Source organism: Equus przewalskii, chromosome 5 (genome assembly GCF_037783145.1).
Source record: "Equus przewalskii isolate Varuska chromosome 5, EquPr2, whole genome shotgun sequence".
NCBI lineage: Eukaryota > Metazoa > Chordata > Mammalia > Perissodactyla > Equidae > Equus > Equus przewalskii.
The window spans coordinates 14,546,037-14,569,948 of record NC_091835.1 but is presented as its reverse complement, the minus strand read 5'-3'; the positions used below and the strand labels follow the sequence as shown (position 1 = coordinate 14,569,948).

General features: G+C 36.3%; 1 long non-coding RNA gene across 2 annotated transcripts in view; it reads right to left on the bottom strand.

Moving 5' to 3' along the window:
- The window catches only part of LOC139083678 (uncharacterized), a 90,327-nt gene extending 81,635 nt beyond the window's left edge, over positions 1-8,692 (bottom strand). For both annotated transcript variants that reach the window (XR_011540589.1, XR_011540588.1), the window contains exon 1: positions 8,577-8,692. This is a non-coding gene — a long non-coding RNA (uncharacterized lncRNA). The remainder of the gene's footprint in view (positions 1-8,576) is intronic.
- Between the last annotated feature and the right edge of the window lie 15,220 nt (positions 8,693-23,912).

Genomic DNA, 23,912 nt, shown 5'->3' with positions numbered 1-23,912 from the left:
AAGTCATAAATTAGATTGCTACTTACGATTTAAAAAAACAAAGCAACTTAAACGTCTAGCAATAAAGGATTGGCTAAGAAAGTTGTATTCATAAGATGGAGTGCAATGCTCATCACAATATATTTAAATGAGTAAACTTAAAAGTTCTATGACATGTAGTTAAATGGAAAAATATTAATAATCACCATAAATCAAGACATGGGATATGAGTTCATTTTTGTAAATCAACAAAAGAAAATATTCCCCTATTATGAGAAATTTTAATCTTTTTCTTTTTGCTTATTTCTATTTTTAACACTAAAGATGTTTATATAAGGAAAAATAGCATAAACAAAATATTACTTTAGGACAACATTTAAAGAGGTTATCTGTTTATGAAAGAAACATAATTTAGGTGTCATGGATGGAAGACACCTCACTGAAAGGCAGCTCATTGAAAATGCTTTTTTAAGATTTTATTTATGCAAATGTTAGGGACCATATGCTGAACCTTCCAGTTTGGCATGCAAATAGCTTATCTTCTAATGGCCCAGGGGATCTTTCTCAGGTTTGGAAGATTATTTTATTTCAAATAACTAAGTCCATTTAATCTATAGAATCAACTAAAGTAAAAAAAGAAAATCTATCCCAAGTAGGAATAGGTCAGCTAAGTTATTAAAAGCTTGTGGGTTTCTTATATTATTAATTCTTCTTAGGGCCAATTATGTCTGTGTACATTGGTATTACATTGAGAATGAAATTTATATTGACCTGAAGCAGAAATCGTACTCCTTCTAAGGTCCTTCGGCCACTTGTGATTTCACTCATTGGCAGGTTTCCAAAGAAGATCCAACATGCTCCAAAATAGATCTTCTCTTATATTTAGTATTGCATATGAAACTTTAAAATATGTTGTCAAGGAACATGAAATGCTTAAACTGCTGAAAAAGCTCCCTATTACTCTTTGAGCAAAGTCTAAACTTTAAAATGTAATTTATAATGTCCTCCATGATCTGGCCTTTGCTTGCTCCACCTGTCCCATCTGTCATGATCCTCTGGTGCCTCCGTATCCTCGGATTAAACTGGATTTATTTCCGTTACTTCACTAAGTCACACTCTCTTGTTTCTGTGCCTTCGTAAATGCTGTTCCCTGTGCCAAGAACACACTACCCCTTCTCCTAACCAACACCCACTCAAATCTGAAGTCTAGGGTGAGACATTCCATTTCCTCTGGAAACCACATCATAGCACTTTTCACAGTGACGACAGTACAATCACCTGTCCGCCTGGATAAAGGATAGGGACTGAGGCTCATTCTCCATTGCATCAGCAGGCCCTAACATACAGAAGGTGGACCTTGAATATGTAATGATGGATATCATTCAGTTTCTTTTTGAACATTGCGATATTCTCAGAAGATGGATTTCATTCTTTCCTCAATATGGTATGTAGGAAAGATCAAGAGATTTGAAGCTGAAAGGTTCTAGTCCTTGGGTCCTTTGTTTGCTGTGAATGTGAACTGTCATGGATCCCTGACCCTCAGTTTCTTCTATTATAAATGGGGCCAATAAAAATATCCTCCTCACTAATTTAACTTCAGGAACAAATTAGGTCATGTATATAAAAGCATTTTTTGAAATGATGAAGTGCCATATATATGTCAGTTATTTTACTGTGTACATTTCAGCAGAAGTCCCATGAGTAACATTTGATGGTGGCTGGGTTGTCACTTCTCCTAAAGCTCTATCAGCATCTATCAACAGCAACACCAAATGGACATACAAAATGAGTAAAAGAAGTACGCTTGCTATGCAAATACATTGTCATAGGCTGTGAGCCACTAATTCCCAATATATTTCTGCTCCTATAAAGAAATTCCAGAGGTGTCACCATATTAACCTGCAAGATTCTTATAGCTACAAGCATATAACAATCAGAACCCATCCCAAATGGATTAGCTTAAAATTAATTTGGCCAGATCTACTAGGAAGATTTTTTTTTTAGTCACCTTATTCTAACATTGCATATCATTGAGGATTTGAATAGTGAAAAAAATCATAATTTGGCATAGAATTAGCACCAAGATCAGTAGAAGAAAAATTGTTTTTTAATGGATTTTAAAAAGGGTTATCTCTAGAGGAGCCTCCATTTAGAAAATGGTGACATTTGACTAATTAAAACCTGAGATATCTCCACATGCTCAGCTTCAGCACCGTCTCCTCTTTTGATTGTCAAGCACTCTCTTTAAATAAGGTGTGTTGAACTCATGGATTTGCATGAATTCTTCTGGTTTCTGTCATATGAAAGTCGTGTCTTACAATTTTGAATGTTTATGGGCTTTGACAGTTCCCATCTGCTGCGGGGATGTCTACGCGCCCCAAGCCTAGTTGGCAAAACTCGGTTAAATCTTTGTTTTTACTTGATAGAATTTAAATTATTTATAGTGGTTATGTCTCATTGATTATTAGAGAGATTGTTTTTGATGACACAAGGATTTCCTGCCACCATTTTCTAGATTATGAATAAAGGCAAAGCAAAATGGCGCACACTTCATATTAACATGAACTTTCTGATATTGTGATCATAATTAGTTGGACTGTAGTCCCTTCATTATTTATTTATTTATTCACCTTCATTTTTCACTTCATTTTGGAAAAAATTTGTGATGTCATTTCGTTGAGAAAAATGCAAGGGCAATCGTATCAGAAATGTCAAGTACTCAGAAATTGGCGACCTTGAAACAATCCCCCTTACAACCCTACAGAGCAAAAATTTAAAGATGGCAAGGATGGCTTTCCACGAGATGGGAACTAGGGCAGAGGTCAGCCATGAATGCCGCATATGTCAAGACAGCTAACCACATGCTCCAGTTGTCAGTTCTTTATGCCCAATTCATGATGTTCATGTTCTCTGAATCACTTTACTTACTAAATATTTATTGAGAACCTACTGTGTGTCATTGTCCTTACTACTTGGGAAAAATAAAGAAAACAGAGAAAGTAAACATCCTCGTGGAGCTTACACAATAATGAGACGTCAGACAATAAATAAGCAAAAGACAAAAATTTTTTATGAAGACTTCTATGAAGGAAATACAGAGAACTATGGCTGAGAGCAATGGAGATGGGAAAGTCAGGCAGAGAGACATTATCCTGCATAAACCTCCAGTTTCTCTATCCCTGTGTTTGTTGTAAATAGTCTTTCAAATTAGAATGCGAGGTTGTGATATTTTGCAAACAATGGATATTATGCCTTTAATGTTATGGACTTAGGTCCAACTTTCCCCTGCTGTAAGATGATCATACTTATCAAAGGTAATATTGCATACTTGGATGTAGGCAATATTTCAATTCCAATTACTGGCCATGAGAGGAGGTTGAGAAGGGGGAGTCAACGCAGTATGAATACGGCCTGTGAGCATATGGGCCACTTGCTCTCGCAACTTATATTTGCTTTTAGGGTATGATTGAGCTCCATCTTCTACATACCACTTCCATTCAACAATAAAGTGCAATTATGGTGTCCAACCTAATGGTTTGGTGGTCAGGTAACACCCACTTTATGATAAGCAGCTAAGGTCTCATGATAAATTTGGTGGTCTATGATCAAGCATTTGTTCTTTCCTTGGCCCTGGTAGTAAGCCTGAAGTTCTTTCTCAAAATGATAATAGTTATTCACAGAGGACGGCACAGTTTTAATTCAAAATGCTAAATGTTTGCGCTGTGTTCTACTTATGGGGTCTTGCCAAAGTCTCCGTAAAGCATCCCGATCTGCCATAGACATGTCAAGCATCATCGGATCATTCCAGATCATACGGTCCAAGCGCTAGGGCAGCTGAAGAATTATTTTTTTCTGGGCCCCACTCAAACCTGGCTGCTGAACAAATTGGTTAGGGTAGCATTCCCAAATGAGGATTATGGTTCTGCAAAATCCAAGTGGTACACTAGGCATTTGGGTTCTCTTTTAATGATAGAAGGAAGCAGATGGAGATATTCTTTGGAAAGAATATCTCAACATGCCTCAGACCACTGTACCCCTAGAAATTCCACTGAGGTGACAGGTTCTTGAATTTTTGTGGGATTTCTTTCCCTTCCTCTTTTGTACGTGTATCCGACCAAGAAGTCTAGAGTAGCCGCTGCTTCCTGCTCATATGGCTAATCAGCATGATATCATAAATGTAATGGATTATCAATGTAATGATGCCTTGTGGAATGAAGATGCCATAGAAGTCCCTGTAGACTAGATTATGGCATAGGACTGGAGAATTAATATTGTCCTGTACTGCTGATTCTGCCAGCAGAAAGTAAATTATTTCTGGTGGTCTTTACTGATAGGGAGGGAGGGAGAGAGAGAGAGAGGAAGCATTTGTCAAATGCCAGGGGATATGTTGATTTGTTCCACTAATGATGCTACATCTGGACCAGCAGCTGCAATTGGGTTACTGGGTTTCACCACCTGATTAAGTTTACAATAATGCGCTGTCATTTTCTGAGCCCCATCTGTCTTCTGCACAGGCCAAATAGGCAAGTTGAATGAGGATGTGGTAGGATCACCACACTGCATCTTTCAAAACCTCGTTGATAGAATTTATCTCTGAAACACTCTAAGAATATCTTATTTGCTTTGGTTTATTATTTTGGTAGGGAGAGGCAGTTCTAGAGGCTTTCATCTGGACTTTTCTACCTTATTTGCTATGGAGCTACTCATGTGCTTGGTTCAGGCCTCTAAGAGACTGATGGAGGAGATCTGGTGGGAGTGGAAGGAGTCAAAGTTCTGCTTGCTGCCCAATACTAACTAGGTGAGCTGGTAGCTAAGTGACAATATACATGAACTTCTCAGTGTCTGTGCCCTGTGCTGGCTTCAGAGTACAAGAAATACGACTATTACTTTACTTCTCCTTCTAAATATCATCATCTCATAATCATGAAGCTGTTTTTCCACTTTATTTTACAGAAGATTTATCTTTTGTTATTCAAGTTTAGATCTATAATCCATCTGGAATGGCCTTTTATATGTAGCTTAAGATAGGCACTGAAATGCATACTTTTCCCATACTGATGCCTATTTGATTCAGCATCATTTATTTAAAAAATATCCTTTCTTCCATTGCATTGCTCTGATACCTTTGTGGTAAAACAGGTGACGGTACATGGCATGGAATAGAATATAATTATTGTACTTTAATAAGAAGGCTTGATGTCTAGGAATGCAAGTCTTCCAAAATTCTCATCTTCACTATTTTGGCCTTTGCCTTTCCATATGCATTTTAGAATTCACTTGTCAATTGCCACAAAAATTCCTGTCAAGATTTTAATTGGGGTGCGCTGAATGTATGAAACAGCGTGTCAAGAGTTGACATTTTTAAAATATTGAGTCTTCCAATCTATGAACATGGTGTATTCCTCTATTTATTTGTCTTCTCTAATTTCTTTCAATAGAGTTTTATAGTTTTCTGTCCAGAAGTCACGCACATGTTGTTAGATTTATTCTTAGATATTTGATGTTGTGATGCTATGGTAAATGCTAACTTTTAAAAATTTTTTAATTGTTTTGCTACTCTGTAGGAATTGTTATATATGCTCTTCCATTTTGTAATTTTCTACATTTAATTATTAATTGAATTTGTTGAATTTTCTATGTATTCAATTATGTTATATAAAAGTAATACCCTTTAATTTCTTGCTTTCTGATTCTTATAAGTTTAACTTTTAAAATTTCCTTTTTGAACTTTCTAAAACCTCTAGTAAAATTTTGACTGAATATAATAATAATGAAAAGTTTTGTCTCATCCATAGGGTTAGCTGTAAGTTGTTTTTATTTTTCTGTAGATTCTCTTCATCTAATTAATAAAACTCTTTTCTGTCTATTACTTGTATGATAAGTTTTTCAAAATTAATGTGTGTTGATTGCTTTCTTTGCAAATATGGAGATGACCATATGATTCTTCTTTATTTTTCTGATGTCGTAAGTCATGTTGATTGATTTTAAATTATTAACTAATCTTGCATTTCCTGAATAAACCTAACTTTTCTAATACACTATTTTGAATTTGACTGCTATCATTTAGTTTGGTGTGTATATACATATATTTGCACTTCTGCTCATGAGATTGCTGTTAGATTCTGTTATAAGCCCTATGCTACAGATTTGGAAACTGAGGCATAAAAAGCTTAAATAAATAACCAGAACTAGACAGATAGTAAGTGATTCAAAGTGAGGAAATTTGATTCAAGAATACATTTCCAGAAAATTAAATTATTAAATAACAGTTGCCGATTATATTGCTTTCAGAAAATGATATAAAAAATGATGCTGTTGGTTAGTGAAGTGCTATATGTTAAAAGTTAAAAATTTGTATTTTTCTTGAAGTTATACCATTTTGGCAAGTTTGATGGTTAATTTTATGTGTCAACTTGACTGGGCTAAAGGATGCCCAGGTAGCTGGTAAAACATTATTTCTGGGTATGTCTGTGAGGGTGTTTCCAGAAGAGATTAGCATTTGAATCTGAGACTAAGAAACAAGATCCTTCTGCACTAAAGCTGATGGACATCACCCAATGCCCTTAATAAAGCAAGAGGAGAGAGGAAGACCACTTGCTGTTTTTTGAACATCAAAGCCCAGCACACTCCTGTGTCAGAGTCATCACATGTGCTATTCTCTCTTCCTAGAAATTTCTCCCTCTAGACATCTGCATGGCTTGGTCCCTGGTTTCCTTCATTTCTCTCTTCATTTGTCAGTAAGAAATGCCATTTTATTAAAAAGGACTTCCGTAACCTGCACCACCTTCCTATGTAAATTACTAACATAGCCACTCCCTTCTTCCCTGCTGGGCCATAAACTAGTTCCCTTCACCTGTTTCTCACCTCCATAGCCCCTATCACCACCTGACACTTTAAATTCATCTAACTTCCCCAAGATAATGTAAACTCCTTTAAAAGGCAGGGCTTTTTGTTCTGAATCCTATTTCTAGAGGCCAGATGAGTATCTGACATATTATAGACGTTTTTAAACAAATATTTCTTGCACGAATAAATGAATAAATGAATGAATGCTTCCAAGTGTCAAAAGTTACCTAATTTCTCAGAAATTCTTGCTAATTATTTTTTTCCTGTAGTGTAACCCTTCTTTCCTGTAAATCTAACCCTGAAGAAAGTCAAGCTTGGTGCCTTTATCATTATCTTCTTTTTATAGCAATCACTGCAGAGAGAGTTGAAAGATATTTAACATACTTTTTGAGATGCATCCTGACTACGCCCAAGGTAACTTGGAGGTGAGAGCATTCATCATTTGCCATATGATAAACTTCTGTTGTTTGCTTGTGGTGCAGGGAGTTTATAATGGCCATTTTATACGCAATATGCTTGAAAAATGAAAGATTATTGTTGATATTAAAGTAAGATACGCAATATCATATATAATTCATTTCCCTCAATGTATGCCCTTTAGCTGTATTCCACCCTGTCGTTCACACCTAGTCCTAAGATAAATGTAGAAGTGGGGTTCTGTATATAAATGGAGCATCTATCTGCCAAATTGATTTTTGGGGCCAAAGAAATAATTGTAATTTATGAGATACACTTGTGACCGTCATGAATGTTAAGCAGAGTAGATAGTCTGGATGGTATGACTTTGATTTTTAATTATAGGTCAACTCAGCTTAATTCCATAGTGTGACACTTCACTCTTCTTTTTTCCTCTAAATTGAAAGCTAAAAGTGCAAACAAACTAACCTGTGAATGTCAACCTGAGTTTCAGCAACTAGATGTGCAATTCTGAGCAAGTGACTTGACCTCCTGGCTCCTTCATTTTCCTGGCTTGGCCTATATGATTTCCAAACCCATTCTTAAATCTGTAAAATGCAATGATTCTATCTCCTTATTTATTAAAGGAACCAGTTTGGGAATTAGAACTTAGATGAGAATAATTGCTTTGGTCCTAAACCTCATACATTGTTTTCTGATAAAGAGACAGGGAAAGAGAAGGGGAAAAAGAGAGAGAGAAAGAGTCCTAAGTCATAAATCTTTTTTTGAAAACACATCTCCAGTTTTAAAAATACAACCTCAGTTTGCTTGCCTACTTGGGGGACAGATGGAGGTCAGAGTCAGATAACTCAAGTTTTATGGGTGTTTTCCCTTAACTGCTGACCTAGAATCTTATTGCCTTCTTAAACATCATTCTTCCTCTGTGCGAAGGTGTTTCTAAGAATCTCTATGAAGTGTGTTTAAGGGTGAGGAAGGGAGTTGAGGCAAGGCTCAAGGAAAGAGGTTTCAGTGACACCAGAGGCAAGAGTAAAGTTTCTGTTATCTGATGGAACATGGTGCATTCGAGAAATGATGTGATTAGAGCCTAAAGAATAGGGGAATGGGGGATGGGGTAACATAAGACCAGAAAGGCAAGCAGGGGCTAGATCAAGCAGAGGTCTGTAGGACACCTATTTTAGCTTTTATGTGTGATAATTCTGTTCACCATAAGTATAGGTAGGACTGAGGTGGGAGGAAAATCCAAGTGCCAAGCATCAGGCTGTGTTTAGGATCTATTCTTCCACCGCCAAGGTTTCCTTACTAGTTCAAATTCCTCCTGGATGGTTCTTACTTACCTAAGTGTAAGAGGCCTCCCAGTAAGTCCTAGAACTTTTGTAGATTTCTTGGAGATGGGCCCTGCTAACTCAACTAGATACGCCCCACATGTCAGAACCATACTTCAGGTAGAAAGTGGAAGTAGTTGCACTCAGGCGACATCATAATAGAATATCATAATCAAAATTTGTGATGCCTTCAGGAATCTAAAAACCTTCATGCTAAGTACACTTTGACCTTTAATTGGAGCTTAAAGATGTTTTAGATAAGGTTACCCCTTGCATCTCTCATCAAAAATGGATGTTTCATTAGCTCTTTTGCTATCTGCTTGCTGACCCACTAATCCTAGCTGATCCCACAGCTTTATCACAGAGATGAAGCCACACCCCTTTTGAAACACATCTCCTTGTTAGTAAAACAGGCTGGTACCACTGGGACCGTTTTCAAACTCTCTGACAAAATATAGCCAAACCCTCTTAGAAGGGCTGACAGAGAAATAGCTGGCCTAACTGGAAGCTGGTATTTAAAATGATGCAGAATCTTCTGTGCCACCTTAAAAGTTCACTGACTTCATGCAAACATGTTGAGGGCACACATTTCTCATTAGAAAAGATGATCAAATATATTCTTGTATTATCTATATGTGGCAAGGCTAGTTAGTAAGGACTAACAAAATACTTATGTCAGCCACACTGACGAAAACAAATGCCTACATTTGGCAAAGCTCCATTAGTGAAACAAATCATTGTAATGGAAGAAACGTATTGTACTGCTAAAGTTGTGTTCCAATGTAAAACGTGGAATGAAAATAAAAAGTTGTAGAAATGATGCTTTATTTAGTAATGCTCACAAAGCTTGATGAGGAAGTAAAAGGACTAACAAACTGAAGGGTAGTATTAATTTCTTTGCAAAATATTCTATGTGACAACTATTTTGTGCATTGACTTAAGGGTTTTTTTGGTTTTGTTTTCAAAGGAGAAGAATTCATTTGCTGTTGCTTTTCTCCTTATTGGGTTCATTAAATGATTTCAGGAATACTATTTCAGGCCATTTGTTATAAACTTCTATTGGGTTTATATTGCATTTATTTGTTATTAAGATTTGATTGTATGGTTATTTGAGACGAACTTGTTAACACCTAGTTTTTCACGAAAACAGCAAGCTTTAATCACAAAGTTGGGAGTAAGACGTGTGAGAATTAGTGATATCTGCTGCGCTAATCCTACTATTTTACAGGGAAACCCAATAAAGACTTTTGACTCCTGCCACACACCAGCTTAACAGATTTATTAACTAAGAGTATGTTCAGCACAGATTAATTAGAGATTTAAATGCACTATTCCTTCCCAGTGCTGATGATAGCATGAAGAATTACACACTGTTTGAACAAGTGTTCAAATTCCCAGCAATTTCTGTAAACCTATGGAAGAAATAGTTTAAAAAATTGCTCTTATCACTTAGTTGTGTTGATTCATTTGCCCAGGGTAGGGGAGTATATAAGGCTGGGTAAGGCTCACAAGACTCTGTTGAAATACAATTTTCTTAGAGGTGAAGATATAATTTAAAAACTGAAATTCAAAGGAAAAGTAACATTATTTTTGATGCTATGGACTCTTGGAAAGTTCGTATGAATGGCTGCGGGCCAGTGACATCCACAGCATGGACAGAACGGCTCCCGCAAGGAAGAATTTCCTAACTTGTACCGAGGGCTTACTGCATGTCAGACACTTCATGTATATTAGCTCATTTGCTCCTCACAATAATTCTCTGGGGGGAGGTTTGCTATTGTTATCCCTTTTTAAAAGATGATGATGTTGAGGTGCAGAGATTGACACTAATCGTGTGTCTAAGGCTAGACAGAAACGGAACAGAAAAGGGAAGATCTAAAAGCCACTCTGACTCTAGACTCTGTGTTCCTCACCACTAATCTATAGAGCGCTAGGAATGGAAGCTGATTACTGCCACGTCCTCTCTGGGTATATAATGCCACCTGGACTTGTCTTCGTTTGAGAAGCTAGAAAGACACTTCTGGCTTAAGGTTCCTACGGTTATTCTAGAATCCTCCACAAGGGTCAGATCCTCTCATTCTCTGTTTCCTGTTTTGGCAGAAAGTGATGGCAATCAGGTCAGTTTTATGAACCTTGTGAAGAGAGAGAGGAATGGGAGTCAACACTGACATTTGTTCAAGATAAGCATAAAGAAGGAGAGCTTTATCAGGACAGAGTCATGACTTTCCAAACAATAACCTTAGAAAAAAAGTGAAGAAACTTGTTATTCATTTTACCATAGTCTAGAATAATGATTCTCCATTAGAAATTCATGTACCATCTAAACCAGGGTTTTTTAACCTCACCGCTGCTGACATTTTGAATGAATAATTGCTTTGTTATGAGAGGATGTTGACAAGAGTTCCTAGTTTCTACTCACTAAATGCCAGTTTCACCTCCAGTGTGACAACAAAAAATGCCTCCAAACGTTGCTAAATGCCCCCTGGAGGCAAAATTGTCCATGGTTGAGAATGACCAAAATACATAGTTGTGATCTAAGTAGAAGGAATGGTTTTCATAACTTGAATTAATATTCACAGAATTCTTATGAATTTCTATATTTTTAGAAAAATGAGAGTTTTTCTTTCTATGTGGATTAGAATTAGTATTTATATTTTAATTTGTTAATTTATTTTTGATAGAGTGATTAGTAAGATAGGAAAGGTAGATTTGTTTTCAGGGCATGGAGTATTGAAGGCTAAAGCAACTTGAAATGCTAAGATTTTGACTTATTCAGAAATTCCAGAAACAGTCAATAGGGATATTTCTACTCCAAGCAGAGTGGAAGTTTACCATGTAAAGAATGTAGTTAGAGCTTCAACCATAGTATCAAGAAGTAGTGACAATGGTGACTTTATTACCTTGCTTGAACAATTAGTATCATGGCATGTCAGAGCCAGAGGGCCTTTTTAAGATCGTCTTATCCAATTCTCCCGTTTTGCAAAGAATGGGCATGCAGGAAGTTTAAATTACTCATGCAAGGTCTTGGCCAAAGTAGGAATAAAAAATAAGTCTCCTGATCCCCATTCCTACTAAAGACAGTTTCCCTGGGGAATGTGTGAAATCTAGAAGTTGGTCTTCAGGAAGAGCCTTCAGTTGCCATCTGTTGAATCAAGGGCTCTCCTTCGTCTGCTCACATAACTGTTTCTTTTTTCCTCTTTATTATTTCTGTTATAATGCTGTCATCCCATGCTTCTCTTTTGTCAACCAAGTTTTGGTTTTTTTAGAGAACAGACTCTCTAAATATCATCTTAGCTTCTAGCATGGTTACTCAAGTGTTTAAAAAAACAGTATTCTATGAACCATAAGAAGGATAAATTCCAAACATTGTGGACGGACACGGAGACTGCTGCTAAGCGCCTGGATGACACTCGTGCTTTTCCAGTATAGGGGAAACTATTATTAGACACTATTGTTTTATTTGATTGATTCTCCTGTCTTCTTCTCTGAATGCTTCTATGAGAACAGGGCTTTTTTCTCCCTTGCTCAGTCTTGAGTCCCCAGGGCCTCACATGGTAATTGGCAAATAGGAGGCCCTTAATAAATGTATTTGTTGAATGATGAAATAAAGTAGTGCGTTTGCCAGGGTGGACACAGTGGAAATTTTCAAAATGAATTCACATGAAACATTCTCTTGACAATCATTTACCAAACAGGGAATGTATCATAATGTTTAGAAACACAGTCAGCCAGACTTAGACGAGAACTCCAGTTCTGAGCATTATTAGCTATGTGATCTTACTGAAGTTAACTCCCCCAAGCCTCAGCTTCTGCATCTGTAAAAAGGTCATAATAGTACTATTTATCTCTTAGGGTTCTTATGGAGTAAGACCTTCTTATGAAGTAAGGCTGGTAAGTTGCTTAGAACAGTATGTGGCACTTAGTATGCACTTAATAATTGTGGGCTGGATGGGAAGGAGACTTCTATCCCACCTGGCCATTTGCCATGGAGAAACTTATTGGCCAAACCCCAGGTTTGTGGAAGGATTACCATGCTGTAATACCAAGAGCTATGCTGAGTGAGCCTCTTGTTGCTTCCAGCATTCAAGCAGTAGGTGCCCCTGCTTCCTTCCCTCCCTGAAATAGGGGCATGGCATGGCCAGGCATCCTTATCCAGTGACTAGCTGTGTAAATGGACTAAGAGCCTCATCCACAGGCCAGTTATTCTGAATTCATAGAGAGAGTGAAAGAAACAGCCCTTTGAAATTCAGCCTGAGTCCCTTGATAGAGCAGGACCTTCCAGGGAAGTCCTACATGAGGAGAGGTATCGAGTGCTCAGTAACAATCACTAAAACGGACTTCATTTTCCACTTGACCATTTTTTCCTTTGTGTTGGGGAGCTCTAGAGAGCACCAAGGGTGAAGTACCAAGACCCAGCCCTTTCAATTATTATTAAAAGAAATATAAGCCTTGGGATCCTACCCTTTATCTAAATGAGAAAATAAAACATAGATAATAATAATAATTAGCTAAGAGATGGAATCTATGTATAAGTGAAGAAAATTGAATAACCTATATTTAAATGCTGAAAAGATATACTGAGAAATGCTGGCTGTGTTATAACCCATCCCCCACCCCCATGCATACTGCTATTTACCTTATGTTAAATTCTATTAATAGCTATTCACTTCTGAATAATGAAATTGTATACTTCTCTTGTGTGGAACTTTTGGGCTGCTATTTAGACTTTTTGAGGCATTCCAGATCTGGTAATTAGAAAATGAGAGCACTGGGTGTTTCAAGTTGGTAAAGCAGAAGGCTGAGCCAAAAAGTGCCCCCTTGAGAGAGATGAAGAAAATAGAGGTAACACAGTTGGGCTTGAGGAGAGCAGGATGGGGGGGATGACTAACAGATTGGGCAAGTGTGGTTACAGAGAATGGCTATGTTCTTGATGAGCACATGCAATGATGGACTGAGTAGGTTATTAAATAAATGAAAAATTTAAAAAAATACTCCATTTCTTTCTTCTTGAGCATGGATATTTCTTTATGTCTCTGGGGCCACTGGGTCAAGAGGCAAAAAGTCAATGAATTTTGTGTATGTGTATGAGGAAGATTCCCCCTGAGCTAACATCTGTTGCCAATCTCCCTCTTTTTTTCCTTGAGGAAGATTAGTCTTGAGCTAACACCTGTGCCAATCTTCCTGTGTTTTGTATGTGGGTCACCGCCACAACATGCCTGATGAGCGGTGTAGGTCCATGCCCTGGATCCCAGCCTGTGAACCTGGGCCACCAAAGAGAAGTAGGCTGAACTTAACCACTTTGCCACAGGGCTGGCTCCAAGAAGTCAACAATTTTGAGACTTCAAGAGACTTTCAACACTTGAGAGAGTATTCATTCATTCACTCATCCACTTACTTATTCCTTTAATAAACATTTAGTGTGTTTCTTCTGTCCCAGACAAGAAAAAAAAAATTGAGATGTGCACCTCAGTTATATCAAAGCTCTTAATGAAAATCCTGGGGAAAATAATTTGAAAAGATTCTAGCAATCCAGAGCTGGTATATTAAAAATGTATGGACTTTAGATCTTCAACAATAATTTTCTTTTTAAAGATGAGGGTTTTACAGAGCTGGCACCCTAAATTTGATTGTAACTGCTCTATCTTATAGCAGAATGATAAAAAGAGATGTAAGACTTCTTTAGATTAAATCGTCTTTCACTCACCTATAACTGGGTGATATATGGTTAATTTTCGTTCATATTGTTGGTTGGCTCTTTATGTTAATTGCTTTTTGATTGGTTTGTGCAAGTTGGAACTTGAAATTCTAAGGTGAGATGTATAACACCAGGAAGGTTTTTATTAAACCCTGAATGAAAAAATATATTTATAAAGTGAATTTTAATTATATTCCTCTGCAGAAAAACAAATTCATATCTCATGATTAAATAAAAATCACTTGGGATTAAGGAATTTCTATTGACGAAATATTCTCAGTTCCTTGAAAAAGACAAGCCATAAAATAATAGGGTATTGAGATTTGGGAAAATATTTCTCAGTTTCTGACTCTAATAATCAAAATCACACATAAATTCCATAATTATAATAACAATAATAACAGTAACTCACATTTATTGGTCACTTAAGGTACGCCAAGTTTAGTGCCAAGCACTTGTCTACAAGTCATTTTTCTTAGCGCTCAGCACAGCCGTATGAGACAAGTGCTATTATTCTTGTCATTCTACAGAGGAGATGCTGTGGCACTGAGATGTTGAGTCTTTTGTCCGATGTCACACAGCTGATAAAGAGTGAAAGTTAGATTCTCTAGATCCGTCTAGTTCCTGAACCCACTGGATTAACTATGTTGGATGACACGATGTAGAAATTAATTTCTTTGACACTGTCAGCTGACATTTACGGTAAGGAAAGAAAAAAAGTCTTGCTACAATCCTTGTTTGATTTCAGAATACAGAGGAGAAAATGGAGAAGAAAGTGGACCCATTCCCTTGAACCATAAATTCTATCTCAAAGCGATGCATCCTTTGCTAAGTTTCCTTCCATTCTACAGCACAGCCTCGCACTTAGCTCTAGGAACCCACTTAGTTCTAAGAATATCACATTCAAAACAGACAGACTGTTTGAGAAAATTCCTCTTGAGCGTGCATGATAAGGGGAAACTCTGAATTGTCAAAAAAAGGAAATGAGATGGAAAAAAGGAAAGTGAAAAAAAATCAACTCTGTTCTGCCGTTCTGTCCAGCACGCTTCTCTGCAGCAGTCTCCATCTGAAGACGCTCTCTCAACCTTCTCATGGTTTAAGCACATATTTAACATTTTTAGAAACTGCTTTGTTTTAGGCTGGAATATCCTTCATAAACATCCTCTGCCTACTTATTTAGGATTGCTCCTGTTTCTTTTCACACTCTCTTCTTGCAATTTCACCATTGAATAGCAATCATATCCTCTAAAATGTGATAATTAACCCTTAGTAATAGAAATGTAGAGAAGTTTATTCTTGGTTTCTCTTACCCAAAAGTGAAATCTCTTTTTCTTTATGATCTCAGGGGAACAGTAGGTAGTGTGGCAGTATTCTCGAATTGCAAAATCTCATTCCTGAAGAATTCCATGGGCGGAGATCAGCTAGTTGGCAGTGTGCTGAGGACCGTACTTCTCCCTAAAAGCTCTTTAATGAAGAATGCCACAAAAATGACATTTTAGTCAGGGATCCCGAAATGGATTGATTTCCTTGCCTCTTGTCATTCTTAAGCCAGTCAGAGATGTTTGTACTTACATTTGGAAGGACAAATCAGGTAAACGTCAGGTTGATTGAACAAAGATGCAAATTGAAAATGGAGTTGGAAGACAGACCGGAAATTAAGATGGATGCTATAGGAATACCCTATGGTTTCAAATGAAAAATCAAATTTATTTGTGGTACAGTCCCAAATATCAATTTATGAATAATGTATTGTTTGGGTAATAATTATATTTGGAAATATTTGGAATTTTTAATTTGATTTTACGTATTTTACAATGTTTTCATTTTCAGCTTCATCCTGATTTTTCTCATGATCATTCAGCTGGACTGCCAATCAACTTTTCTTAAAGGTGGTTTTAAGGAATCTTTGCAAACTCTGCTCATAGCCCCCATATAAGCGGCCTAAACCTCTTAAAATGCCCTCTCCTCATGCTGGTTTGAGTCTACTCTCTCTTTACAAAGACCCCCTTCCCCATTTTATATTTTGTAGTTGTCAATAGTTTCTGACAGGAACATTTGCTTCCACTTTCATTGGGGAGAAAAAAAGATGGAATATTATTCCTTTTTGGCCTGGAATATCTTGATTTTATGATTTCAAGACATCATCTTGTGTTATGTCTTTCAATTTTCCCCAGAGTGGTAAAATTGCCAAGATGGCAGAAAAATGTAATTGTTCCTTGATGAAATTACAAAAAAGAAGTGATGTGAAATATTTTGTCCTCTTTCCCTGTAAAATAAAGCAACAAAAATATATTAGCCTTCTCATTTTACCCCTGAGTAGGTCATTTGTTTCTGGGATATTCAGACGTGTAGCCCTTGCTACAATGCTTCTACTTGTAAGATGGAGAAAATTCCTATCACTTTTGAAGATTTACCTTGAGTTATGGTTATTATTTTGTTCTTGAGAGACTTATATCTTTATCACACTTGTAAAAATGAAATAGAATAAAGAAACCTGTAGATACAAACTTTTGAAAATAGCCTGGTAAAGTCATCTATATGTGATGGATTTTAAAGAATTCTAGAAGGATCTGATTCCTGGCCCCCTTCCTCAAACTCTCTCCACCTCTGACTACTCAGAATGATGTCCACATGCTGGGTTAACACCCTATTCCCTCCACTTGAGTTATATCTTTCTAATTTATAGTTTTAAATCCTCTTAAAATGCAAGAGCATCTTTTTTGTGGTTTGTCAAGAAAACAATGTATTCACTTTGCAGAGGTGGCACCATGGTTGTTGCATAGTGTGAATATGGTTAATATCACCTTAAAGTGTTGCCTGGCCCAGATTTGCTCGCATAGGGTGTAGCTTCATCAAGATGGAATACCATCTTCACTTTCCAAATGAAGAATCTGGGAGAAGGGTTTGCTAAGGCAATAAGAGGTTGGGGGATGGATTTAACTACCTGAAGTGCAGGTGATGATGAAGAGGGATGCCGATGAAGAGGTAAGAGAGCACAGGAGGAGGAAAGAAACACTGAACACAGACAAACTCAAGACAAAAACTTTGCTTAAAGCAGTTTTGGCAGAAGCCCTCACTTATTTTCACCTAACTTGTTTACAGTTTTCTACCCACATTGTAACCTCACCTCAACCTTCAGATTGTGGCTAAGACACATGATTATATAAATAAGGACATTTCACATCCAATAACAAACTGCTGTGTCCCGAGAAGGTAGGGTGACAATGACAGTCTTGGATTGACACAGTTGTGAATTTCTTTATTTAAAACGTCATCTCTTATTTAAACTGTTCACTCTGTTCTGTCTTTTGCAGGCAAAGCTTTTTCACAGCAATATCAGAATATGAAGTGTTAATGCTTCTACTAAAACAAACTTTTTGGGTGAGGCTGACGTTATTTATTCTTCACCCACACCATTAGCATATTAATTGTTGGGTATTTTAAGCATAAGTAAATAAAATATCTTTGTATCCACTGAATAATATATCATATCATAATACATACATGTAATATACATACATACATGTAATATACACACAGATAAATATGAAAAAATATTCTGTTTTCCTTATTAGCTTTAGTAACTCGTATGACCTCTCATGAGTCTAAGATTGTTACTATTGCTTCTCATTTGACAGAGGAGTCACCTTGGATAACCTATCCCCACATAGAGTTTTATGGCCTGCTTTCCAAATTATACAAATTACTCTGAAGTGAAAACCGCAGTGGAAATATTCCAGAATAACATTCCTGGCTCTGGAACACAATGACTTGGTTGTTTGCCAATTTTCTTTCCTTTGTCGTTCAGAGCAGTTTATAAAAATATTTTTATATACCAGTATTGAGTACTGACACTAAGGTATGCTCCTTTAAATTTATTGCTGGCAGCTAGCAAGATAATTTGGAAGGAACACATCAGTATCATTTGAATAGTACATCTTAATCCAGGATATCTCCTTTTATCCTAAATAGATCATTAATTTGTGTTGTGGAGACTCCATCTGAAATATGCGGTCAGAGAGTAAAGGAATGAACCAAGACTTATAGGAACTTCTGATAGAACAAAATGCTATGTTACTGCCAATTTAGGGTCTTAACAGGGAAAATTTTTCAATGCTTCAACAGCTTCATTACCAGTCTCATCAAAAAATCATTTGAGAATTCCGTTCAATGTCCTGAGCATTTAACAGTGCTATAGAAAGGAAACAAAGCAAAGAACATGTATTTTATGATTAACAACTATAGCACTTGTAATAACAGCATATCATTAAAAAGCATAAAACATGACTATGTAAAGTTCATTCAAGAATGCAAAAATGTTTTAATGTTAGGAAATCTGCTTATCTACTTACGTAACTTGTCATATTGATAGGTTAAAGAAGAAAAACATGCAACGCATTCAATAGATTTTAAAGACATTTGATAAAATTTCATACCATTCCTCTTGAAAACTGTTTGGAACAGTCGAGTATTTTCTTAATCAGATGGGAATAAGCAAATTCAACAAATAACTTGCATCGCACTAGAAGGATTCCCATCAAAATAAGGAACAAGACATGGATGCCACTATCACCATCACTACTTCACATTGTCTTCCAAGAGCCTACTCATTCATTAGAAAAGAACAAGAAAGAGATGTAATGATGAGAAAAAAATGAGGCAAAATTGTGAATATTTTATTTTTTTCTTCATTGGCAATCTGAAGGGCCAGAATTATTCTTTAAATTGTATTTAGCTATATTTATATTTATATTTAATTACTGATAAGTGTGAAATTTTGCCTTTTGTTTATGGGCTACTTGTGCTTTCGTGTGTGCATTGTATGTTTATGTCTTTAGGCCATTTTTCTTTCCAATCTGAGTTTATTTTTTTACAAATTGATTTCTAAAGGTATATCTACATGTTAAGGTTATTAGACCTTTGTTTTTCAAACAAATGGCAAATAATTTCCCATATTGTCCTTTGATTTTATTTATAATGCATTTCTTCATAGAGAAATTTTTATTTTTGTGGAGTCAGATTTATCCATCTTTCTTCTGTGTCTGCCATGGTTAGTGGGACCTTTCCTATTCTTATATTCACTTATACTTCTCTTTGTAAACTGGTGGTTTCATTTTCATATGTAAATCTTTAATCTGTTTAGATTTATTATGGTGTAAAATGTGAGAAGTGAATATAACTTTACTAGTCTGCTTTCCTTCTATTACGAAATATGATCATCATTAGATACAAATCAATATTATTTGATATATATTAATATATATCTGATATATTAATCAACAATAACTTGATGCATATTAAAATACACATGAGTTAAATTCTGCAATATCTTCCTTTCTTTTCTCTTTGCTACAGGAGACAGAATTCTACTGCTGATGTTGAGTGAGAGAAAGCAGCTTCCAAGGGGGCCCAAACGACTCAACTTAGGGGACCATAGACCTGCTGCATTGCAAAAGCAAGAGGCTAGCATTTTGAAGGACATATTGGAGCATGATAAGGCTTTCTAAATAAGTCAGGTGTAGAGCTGATTAATAATATTTACTGCAAATGCATAAACAAACTATAACTTACCTTTATAAGAAGCTTAAATTGTTACAACCTAAAAAGAAGTGAAAAGAGGCATTTCAGAGGGGAACATGTAGCTTGATGCTTAAGTGTCAAGACATGTAGCAAGATACCACGAGTGGCATCTGACACCTTTTGTGACCAAAGCACATTCTTGATAGGTTATAAGTTTCCTAAAGCCACCATTTCAAATTGAACTTGTGGAATCGAATGAGGAAACATTGAGAGCGGGCCTACAGGACTTTTACTGCTGAGTATAGTCCAATTCCTCTTGCTCCCTTTATCCCTACTACCATCATCATCACCATTGCTAGCAAGGTCTCTCTATTAATCCATGAAGAAATCTCAGGTATCGATGATGAATGGATACACACTAAACAATGTTGTTCACTACTGTTTATATGCAAAATATCATTGATATTATTTTTAGTTAAGGTATGACCTAAATTAGAGTGCTTTTTGTGGACTTATATGTTTTTGCTTGGTGAATTTTAATTGTCCAAATCTTTTTTTCAATACAATTTTATGTCCTTTTTAACAGGTTCTCACACCAAAAGGGAGCCTGAAAAGTACCACTTTACTCAAGTGATCAAAGTGAACATTATCAGTAAAGGAACAAATCTAAATTATTGATATGATGCAATGTAAGGAACACAGCATCATTTCTGTAGTATTACTGACAGAATGCATAGCATGAATCTAATTATGAGAAAACATTAAAAGAGCCTAAATTTTAGGTACAGTCTACAAAATAACTGGTCTATAATCTTTAACAGTGTCAAGGTTATGAATGGCAAGGAAAGACTGAAAAACTATTCCAAACTGAAGGAGATTGGAGAGATATGTCAATTAATTGCAATGTGTAATTCTGAACTGGATTTTTTTGCTATAAAAGTCACTATTAGATTATTCCGAAAACCGGAATGGGGGTCTGAAAATTAGATAGAAATAATATATCTGTGTGAATTTCCTTGGTTTTGATGGTAGCATTGTGGCCGTGAGGAAGAATGTCCTTATTTGTAGAATATAACAATAAAGAATTTAGGGGTGACTGGACACGTTGGTGGCAACTTATTTTCAAATGGTTAAGAAAGGAAAAGTTCTTCCTACAGTACGCAAAACTTTCCTGTACATTTAACCCATCAATGATGGATGGTCATTACTTAAGATGTGCTTGCTACCCTAGAAGAATTTACAGTCTACTTGAGTATATCATATACGAAATAGAATCATTTAAGGCTAATGGAAGTCTACTCTATATGTTCAATAGGCATTCAGGATTGATTGATGTATGTAGAAATCAAAGAGAGTGCCTTTGGGGAGTATTTTGCATAAAACATTCTTTAAGAAATGAGAGAAAACCTCTCTTGTCTGCATCAGTGAACTGTGGTTAAGTAAGGGGCAAATTGTGACGGTGGTGTTGAGTAGGCAAGAACGGATGATTGGCAGTGGATTATCAGCTGAGCTACTAATTGCAGCAGCTGAGCTCTGGACAGGAGCTCGTGGATTTAGAGTTAGCAAAATCTAACACTCCGCTTCAAAATTGAAATAAGGCACATAGCAGATCCCCATTATTCTTTCTAACATAGAGACTGTCTGGTAAAAGGGAGTGTTATACGTCAACATTAAGTAATATATAAGGAAAACTTATATAGACTTAAATAAATACATAAGGGGACAGAACAAGTTTTTTATGCTTACATTATTTTGTAAAAGACTAAAAGTGACTGATTCCCTTGGCTTTTTGAAAGATTTCAGGGATAATAACTAACTATATTATTCTTTCAAACCATATTAAGGATATTTTCTTTATTCTTTACCTCAATCACATTGCACTCCTAGATCTTGCTTCCTTGGCATCACTAATTATCTATTAGTGATATCGTATTTTCCAGATGAATAAAAGAAAAAATAAATTAGAATATGAAAACCAATATACAAAGTGACTAATCTCTAGGAAGTCATAGGTGGCATTTGAAAAAAAGGGGGAAAGGCGTTTATGTATATATATATCAGTCAAAGATACATATATGTGTATATATATAAAGATATATATATATATTTGACTAATGCATGATCTCTGCTCCAAAATGTGCATGAATAGTCACCTAGGGTTCTAGTGAGGCACCTTCAACTAACAGATATACTGCTGTTTGAATAAGTATGTGTGTGTGTGTATCTGAGTGCACAAGTCGTGAACAAAAGGAACAATAGCTTTTACACTTCGAGAAGTTTTTCCTTTTTCCTTTTCCTTGGGACACAAAGTGTTTTAGATGACTTTCGGAGCAGCATCATAATATCCTGCAAGCTCACCTTCTTTAAATCTTGTCTTTAATATAATAAGTGAGTAGCACCATTGGCATTTTACATTCATAAGGATCTTGGGACAATTTTTTTCCAAAAGGATGAAGGCATTTCCAGAGTCAGTCAGCTGACTGGTATAGAAAGTTCTCTCGAATGAAGATGGTGCTATTGTTTGATGTGAACACACTGTGGCCAGGCTAACACATCCTCCCACCTGGTATATGTTCATTTGTACATTATGTAGAACATTCTACCTGTGAGTATCTCCTCTTCATTTTATCGCTTGCACTCAGAGTCCCTAAAGCTTTTGATTACTTTGCTCAACAAAAATGGTTCCTAACACTTGTGGCATCTTAGAATCATTTGGGAAGTGAAAAAAAGGAGCCCATGATTGATTCACAAAAAAAGGTGAGTTAGTTGGCTTGGGGAGGAATGCAGTTACTGCTGCTTTTAAAATCTTTCCTGAGTTCTAAGATATAATCAGAGATGAACATCAGATGCGTTCTCTGCAAAGCCTCCTAAAATTTGGCTTGTTTATCCATCTTGTTGCACAGCTCAAGCAACTGTCAGCATGTTAAAATTTTTTTTTGATTGAATGGATGTAGTAGACTCAGATTGTGTGGCAATTTTGAAGCTGCTTTGATGGCAGGGAAAGGAAGCTTAACATTGACAAAGAAGAAGATGCAAAGCTTTCAATGAGTCTATCCTTTGGACTAGTTTTAAGCAATGAGCTCAAATGTGAAGCTACTGAGCACAGCAGCAAAATATTCATTCTGAAAGGAACTTGTTTATTAACCCAGCACCTAACATGTGCCATGTCCCACTCTAGACATTTAGGATTGAAAGTTAAACAAGATTCAGTCTCCGTCTTTGTGAAACACACGGCGTAGTAACAGAGAGAGAGGCGAACACCGGATAAATGCCTTGAAATTGAAACATGGGAAATACAGTGCAGGAAAAGAAAATAGGGTATTTGATAACAAATAAGCAAGAGCATTATTCTTCTAAAATGTTGGATTTAATTTTTTTTTTTTTATCGTGGTAAACTCCCTACAATTCTTACTTTTTTTCAGTATCACTAGTCCTTATTTATAATTTTTTTCTTCTTTCTTTGCTTATTTTTGCTTGCTAAACAACAGAACATCATGATCTGGGACTCTAACTTTATTTGAATAAAAGTGTTTATTTATGAGAACTTAAAAAGCAAGCGGGTCAGTTACAGTTAATTCCCGAGAGACCTCAGTAATAGTTCATTGTTTCCGGCCCTGGGCAATTATAGCCAGCCTTTCCCAAGACTATGATTTGGAACGTTTCCAGAGGTGGTTGATAGGCTTAACTCCAACAAAGGATTCCAAGTCAAATGAATCTGGAGAGTTCCGGATTAAACAAAGTTAAATATGTTTATTTACCTCGGGATTACTTAGAATCTTTAAAATACTAGTGTATGATATGACTCACCAAGAAGAGGGTATTTTTTTCAGGATTTCTCAAACATAGGGAGCCATAGACCCCTTTTTTCCTGAGTTGGCAGTCATACAGCCCTGTGGATCTTCCAGTTACATCTTATAAAGAGTCTCTGCTTCAAACGTCACCCCAGCAGAGAGGCCTTTGCCTACTACCGTATCTAAATTAATATCAAACTCACATCCATTTCTATCCTCTTACCTAGTTGTCATTTTGTTCTTTGTAGAACTCACTAGTTCCTGGAATCCTTACTGTTTCTCACTCCCCTTAGAATTTTAAAGTCCATGAAAATGGAGCCTTGCTTCTCCTCAGTGCTTGCC